The 7,671-nt window shown below is 45.0% G+C and overlaps 1 pseudogene; it reads left to right on the top strand.

Annotated features, from left to right (window-relative positions):
- The first annotated feature begins 1,464 nt into the window (after nt 1–1,464).
- The window catches only part of LOC133398085 (tudor domain-containing protein 5-like), a 50,702-nt pseudogene continuing 44,495 nt past the window's right edge, over nt 1,465–7,671 (top strand).

The raw sequence follows: 7,671 nt of genomic DNA, 5'->3' as shown, positions 1-7,671 counted from the left end.
ACGGCAGCGCTCGCTTCAGATCCATCCCCCGTCGTGACGGGCCGGCACGCGTCCACCGGTCACCCTTTGGGTAAACGTATCCAACTGTCATTTTTTTACATTTTTTTCAAATTTATTTTCCTCCAAAAATCTACTCTTTATGGCGCCTATCGGAGCGCTTCTTATTAAAGACGGAGGAGTCAGACAAGGCTGTCGAAAGGATGTCGGAGCTTCACTCATCCCAAGTCAAATGAAATAGCTTATTCTCCATTTTCCTGATAACTTCTGAGGAAATGTAATCTACCATCTCTGCTTCCCACAGTCGGGCAATATTTCTATGGATGCCGAAGACGGGGAGATGTGTTAAATATATCCTCCACGCGCTCCTTTTGTGCCGCTTGTCTCTGTTTTTGTGCTTTTGTCATTGTTTATCGTGCACCTAATCTAGTCTCCGCTTCCTCCCACAAGTCTGCTTATCTGTCTCCGTTCCCGTTCTTCGCTCCCGTTGCTTGCGTTGTTTTTTTGTTTTGTTTTGTTTTTTGGGGTTTTTTTTTTTGTACCAGCCGCAAGGAAGGCAAGGCCGCTCAAGTGTAAACAGACAGGCGGCCATCGCAAATGACTAACTTTCCCTGACAGGTCGTACATCCATTGGCGAGTGAATTCAATTGCTTGGCCGATGTTTTTGACATCAGACTCTGAAAATATAAATAAAATATGCAAATCAATTGATTAAGGGAAAATTAGATTCCTCGAGGCCAGTGTTATTGAGCCAAGGCACACGGGACACGCCACCAAAACAAAAATGTCACACAGATTGACAGAAATAATAATTTGGTCTTAATTTACTCACAAACTTACTTGGTTTAAGATGAACAAAAAGCTTTTTTTTGTGTAAGAATGGCAACAGGTGGATGCACAACTTAATTGGAGCTTCTTGCCCCTAGTGGAGGAGCACTGAATTGTTCTCTCTGTCACTGGCGTAAATAGATGAGCAAAGAAATGATTTGGAGTGAGTCTGGGAAAACCTGCCGCGGAAAGATGCGACAGTGTTCCGTTTAAGTCCGTCGTTTCTTTTCAAGATCGGGAAAAGGCAAGAAAATCGCCTCTCGAATTAGTCGGACACAAAGTTAAAGACGGGGGGAGACAACGTGATTTTCAATGCGCCAAAAAAGAGAGAGAGAAAAGAAAGCGTGTGAGCTGTTGACAGACAAATATAACAAATGGCGGCGTGCTCCGGGACTTTACAGTCCCGGTTAGTGAGCTTTTTGTTTTAAACAACAAACTTTACAGGCAGGCAGGAGACAAGGGATGACAGAAGGCCAAGATAACGCCGTTAAAATAGCCCGTCCCCCCCGTACCCCCACTTATTTAACCTTGAAAAAGAGCTTCGAAAGTAGCTTGATGAGGGCAAACTCCATTGATTCTCCTCTGGTTCGAGGTCATCGCCGAGTAAGGATGCCTAAGACGTCTCTTTGTGGACGGAGATTTGTGGAATCGGCCAGACATGTCGACAAAAGACCGCTGTGCAAGGTAAATGGAGGCGGGGGAAAAAAAAAAAAAAAAAAAAAAAAAAAAATGTAAAAGAACTTTTTTTTTGGACGAGACAGGACTGCCGCTTTGGCTAACCTTCAGACAACAAATTGTGATTTTCAATCTGTGCAAGGTTGGGGAGTAAGAATTTAATCGGAAATAATACAATGTATGCAAACTTTGAAGCTGCTCACGAAAGTGTTGCTTGGGAACTTTTTAAATGTATTTATTTATTTTTTAAGCGAAGGAAAGTCACAGACGGTTTTGGGAAAGTCACGTTTTCCATTGTTGTTGCTGTCTGTGTTGGAATTAAGAGTGCTCTGATTGATCTCTTACTAATTGTTAGCCGTCAATATTCATTTTGGAATAATGAGAGGGGCCGATCACGTGACTCCATAATCTTCTGCCGGCTGCTTCCTCCGTCATATGTTGCCGCCCGGTGAGCGCAGACCGTTCGCATTTCAACCATCTGTGTGAAATTGACATTGAATTACAGGTGTAAGAAAGTTCTTGTCAGGCCAGATCCAGTATGCAACATAGCATGGAACACAGCGAAGACTGTCGTAAAACGAAGTGTATTTTAATGAATAAAAATACCACTCCATCATACTGATAATAAATAGAATTGCAAAGAATTCTAGCAGTTTTTCTCACATTGCAACAATGGAATGCTGCTGTTTCTGGTGTGCCCGCCTTGGGCAGTATAAAACAGTCAGACGGAAATGCTTTTCATTGAGACATCTGAACTCCTCTTTACCTCATCAGTACGGCACAAATATTTGTCGTTCTTTACAGAGGATAAAGAATATATGACTTAGTACTGTTATATTGTCTGCACAATGTTTAAAGCACTGCACTCCACCCCCACGTCTCATTTATTCATGAGAGGCTGCCCTGCCTCTAAACTTGACTTTGCACACGTTGGATTGAGTTGAGCGGAGAGGAAGCGTGAGTCGAGGCGTGAGAGAGAACCTGAAAGGGGACAGGGGGGACTTCAGGAAGACCTGGTCCGCACTCGTTGCAACGCGCCACCATGTTTACTTAGAAATGTACTGTAACCTCGTCATGAACTGATGGAATTCACTTAGCCCTCGGTTGTGACCCAACAAACAGCTGTTTCTTGTTTTTTTTTTTTTTTTTTCTTTTATAGCTGCCATGTTGCTCGGCTCGCCGCGGCCCCAAGAACACGTTTTTGACATTAACGTTGTCAGCACTCTTGCGGCGGGCGAGGAGGAGGAGGGTAACAGTGTGCAGCTTTGAACAACACGGCCACGGCTGGGATCGTACCTTGTCCGCAAGACGCTCGCACACGGCGGACGCCGCTTTTCTAAACAACAAAATGCAACAGCCGCCAGGTTACGTAACCTCAAAACTGAAAAAGTACTAGAACCGTTGTTTTACGATTGTAATTACAGCGAGGTAGGTCAGTTGGTATAGACCTGTCAGTAACTTTCCAGACTTTTCTTTCCTCTTTGGGTCCGCGTGCTTTTGCGCTGATCCCCAGTGACGAAGGATGCGTTCTGATGCCGGCAAGAGGCTCTATTAACGAGGCCCGGCCTGGAGGTCGGCGACTGAGGCTAGCTCGTGACGCTGATCCATTGCGCGCCGGCCATACGCGCGCACGCTCTGCATCTCCAGTCAGTGGGGTGACTAAGACGTACGACTGCACTCCTCCACCACGACTAATGAGGTCAAAAGGTGGTCAAATATTTACGAGAGCGTGCGGCTCGGCGGGGGTTGCTCTATCTTGCAGGTGTCAAACTCAAGGCCCGGGGACCTGATCTGGTGCCACTAAAAGCAAATCAAAGTCTGCGTAATTCAGATTTCTTGCCAAATGGCTTTGGTCTTTTTTCAATTGCAATTTCTTTTCATTTTAATCAGTTTTTACAGGCATTCATTTTCACCAAATCCCTTCCTAAAATACTGTAAATTGGGTAATATTTGTACTTTATATGAAAATATGTCTTGTCTATAAATTTAAAACATCTATTTGTTGTTGAAAATGTAATGATCCAATGCATGGGACATTGCGGATAATGTCGCTGTCGGGCAGAAACCTTCGTTTGTTCAAATGTCAATTTCATATTTTCTCACAAATCAATATTATTGGTCTGTCCCTCCGTCGTCTGTTATTTTTGCACATCAATAACCAATTTAAAGTGTTTAAAATAGCTCGAGAACAAATCTGGTCACGCGCTTTAAACTCTCATGCACGCAAGGCGCCGCGTCGGCCATCGGCGTGAGCTAAAAGCCCGCGCGCGACCACGACACCACAAAGCACCGTGGAGACGCTTTGAAACCTCCAGAGGGCTGATGATGTGTGCGAGAGCGAGAGAGAGAGAGAGAGCGAGAGAGAGAGAGAGAGAGAGAGAGAGGGGTTTCTTTGAAATGTGCGAGGTGAAATAAAGCGGCGCCCCAGCCAGGCCCGCGCACTCGGAACCACCCACACTGGACATGAAGGGCGCCATTCAGAGAGACAGAACACACGTTTGTCGATGAAGAATCATTTAGCGGCCGGGATTGTTGGGCCACAAGGAACGGGAGCTGTGAGAGTCGGACGTCGCCATCGAGTCTGTTAAGCTCGGATGAAGTGGTTACCGCTCCAAATTGTAGACAGTTTAGGGTTCCAATTTTCTGCACTTTGATCCAGTCGATGCTGCACATCAGGGTCGTGAAGAGGTGTCGTTGCCCTCCGAGGGCCGTTTTTTTTTTTTAACCATGAACCCACACCAATGTATGATCGTATCATGTTATTATATATACACAACAAATTGTTGTATAACCAGTTTTGAAATCAGAAGCCAGTGGAAAAAAACAAAAAAAACAATTTGCAATTTTGCTATTGTAGCAAAAACAAACGAACAAAAAAAAAAAAAAAGAAAACAGTCGGCGCACATGATTTGCTTTCTCGGGGCACATAAAATGATGCGGCGGGCCGAATGTGGGCCCCGAGCCACCAGTTTTGACACGCGCACTAAGAGTATTAATAGGCCCAGTAATCTTCGAGTAGGTTAACTCGCCCAATAATCCATTTGTAAATTAATCCGCTGCTAGTGTTTCCCTACCTTTTAATGTAATTGCTCTGCTTGTCACTATACGCCGCTGGCACAGATGGATGAACAAAGATTATTTATCGTACATCAATGATCTTTTTTGGAGCAATTAAGCGGAATCGGGTGGTTTCCCGCGGCACACCTGATGATCTCTCGTACCGAGACGACGACGTGTCAATTAAAAGGCCATTTTATTAGGTAGGCCGATTCAAACCTTCTTTTTACCCTGACTTGCCTGTTAGCCTGAGCTTCCTGTTATCCCACTTCCTGTTTGAGCTTTTCTGTCCCCTGTCACGGTTAATAGGACAGCACCGGTGTTTTAGCAACTATAGCCTCAACGTGTCCTCCCCGCCACGGTCGATTGCCCCCCCCCCCCCCCCCCCCCCACGGTGAGACATTGAAGGAAGCTGCTTGGCGGGTGGAGGCACGCAAATAGCTCATAGATGTGTGGCGTGCATGCGAGCGAGGCATCAGCAGTCTGGGAAGCGCTGCTGTCGCATTCAACATTCATGGTTGGCATCAGAGAAAAAAGGGCAGGGAAAAGGAGCACATTATTTCTTCCCTTGCAAATAATGCACGGTAATAGTAAGGGGTCTCTGAAATACTACTTTTTCATGGAATCTGAGGGATATTTTCCATAGAGTATTTGTGAGGTGAGGAGATCCTTTGCGTTTCGAGTTTCTGAAAGGAAATCTCAAGTCTCAGCAGTTGTTAAAGAGAGAATAAATGGTGTGTGCCCGCACTCGTCAAACACAGTTTTGCATTCGTGGAGGAAGAATTCAAAATAATAATGAATCAACTCATTATCAGTTGCAGACTGGAAGTGACATAGAAGCACCAAGCAAGTACCCAAAGGCAGAGGCGATGTTTTAAACATAAATGTTTTGAATAAATACTTTGTACCTTCAGTAAAACACAGCTGGTAGAAAAAGATGTGTACATTTCAAATGTCTTGGGTCCCGTCCCCCTTTACAACACACATCCAAGAAATTGGTTTTGCCTTTTGATTTGGTTTCTTTGCGTTCTCGTCCACGTTGTAAAGAATGGCGTGATGTGGTGAAGGTGGCGGAGGGCGACAGTCACGTCATGGCACGAGGACGCCACGCCGGGATAAACCAACTGTCACGGCAGCGACTTTCCGTGAGAAAAGTGGGTGGGGGGTAAGAGGTGGCGAGGTCACGGGGCATCACGCTTCCATTATTCATCATCCGCTTGCTGTCTCCTCCTCCTCGTGTCGTCCACTTTGTTCTGCCAGCTCGCAACAAGGGCAACCGTCAGCATTTGCGCGTCTCAATTTCTCAGCCTGCAAAGTAAATAAACATGGACCAAAAAAAGGACAAGGAAAAGTTCCAGTGGAGTAGTTTCCTTGAGTTTGGAGACTTCTTTTGTTTTTGTTTTTTGTTCCCCCCCCCCCCCGCCAACATATAAAATGAGCATTTCCTGTGGAGGAGCACTCGGAGTAGCTCCTCGTGCTTTTAATGCACAAAAGAGCCCCCCACAGCCGCCCTCCCCCTTTGCTCAAACAAGGGGCCTCTCCATTTGCACCTTGTTCTGGTTAAAAGCTCAAAGCAGCTCCCTGTAAGAGGTTTGCAACGCCAGGTTCCTGAGAGGCCATCTCCGGATGCTCTCCATAATAATCATTTATTTACAGTTGAACCATTCATTTATTTATTTTTTCCCCCCCACACAAACGCATACCCGAATGACATTGGTGAAGTCATTAAAGTAAAAAAAAAAAAAGTAATTTCTCATGTATAATGTGCATTCTCCCCCCCAAAAAAAAAAATCGTCCAAAGTCAATAGTGCGTATTATACATGGGTATAGTAAAAGTTAGAAAACTCTTTCACAGTGCTTGACATGAGTTTTTAGCTGCAAACATTTACACTTTAAACGTATTAAAAGACACCTAAACCTATATCCGATAAGTTTTAGAACGGAGATAAATTAGTTTTTAAGTCACAGTGTTAAGAGTAAACACGACGGTGCGCCACAATATTAAACACATTATGAAAGAACAAGCAAACCTCAGTATTAATATTATTACTGATCCGAAATTTATTAGAAAAACATGTTACCATGAACATTTATTGCGTATAAATATATCGATGGATAGTCATGGGTGCGCATTGTACATAGGAAAAAGGGGTTTCCTGATTTTGGGAATGTGCACTGTGTATTATACTACACGAGAAATTACGGTACTTCACATACTTGTTTTTAAAAGAGTGGGTGGGGGGGGACAGCAAAACCCACATACACATAACCCTGCGCGCAATATTTGCCGTGTTAGTTGTCCCTTTTGTTGGCCTCAGCAGCAGTAAATCAGCCCGCAGCCCATATTAATGTTATTGATCAATGTCAGCTCTTGTGCTTCTCTCAACGCCCGTGCACTCTTATTGGGGCTCCTTTATTACAGCCCGTCTTTCCAGAGTGACAACCGAGGGGGTTTGGGGGGCAGGGGGGGTGCCGAGTTTCAATAAAGCCGGCACTGCTTGTGGGGTTTGATACGCGTCCGGTTCCACAAAGACAAATAGTTCCCCCGGCTACTGACTCAGCCCTTTTATGACTTTTAACTTCTTTTGCAAGGTGTGTGAATTGTATTCACGCCGGCATGAGACGAAACGCTGTCCGTTGGACATCCTTATTTATTTATTGATTGATTGATTTTACACACTTCATTAACTAATTACTAATGCTCATCTTTGACGTCTGGATGGAAAACTGGATGGATGGTTGCCCGACTCGGCTCCAATCAAAAATATTTCAAACGGCTCCCGGTGTGACGTTCACAATCTCCTTATTTATTCTGGTTGATTTCAAGGACTTCTACATGAAGGGCAGACAGGCGTAGCTGTATAAATCTGTATAAATATAATTTTCTCTGGGGATGGCGGGAGGAGGTCCTCACCGTGCCCCTCACAGGTGGTCCACTTCCTCCCCAAATCCAAACACTGCCACGACTGTGTCCTCCTGCGCTAACAGATAATAGCAGAACCCCAGTGCGACGTGTTATGGAGCCCTAAATGAAAGCGATGTGCCCCATTGAGCCCTGTAATGAATGTTCTGACATTGAAAATGTCGGGCGGAGGAGTTGTGGGTGGGTGGGTG

This window comes from Phycodurus eques, chromosome 23 (assembly GCF_024500275.1).
Source record: "Phycodurus eques isolate BA_2022a chromosome 23, UOR_Pequ_1.1, whole genome shotgun sequence".
In the NCBI taxonomy this organism is placed as follows: domain Eukaryota; kingdom Metazoa; phylum Chordata; class Actinopteri; order Syngnathiformes; family Syngnathidae; genus Phycodurus; species Phycodurus eques.
The sequence above is the reverse complement of the archived record's forward strand: the minus strand, read 5'-3'. Positions and strand labels throughout refer to the sequence as shown.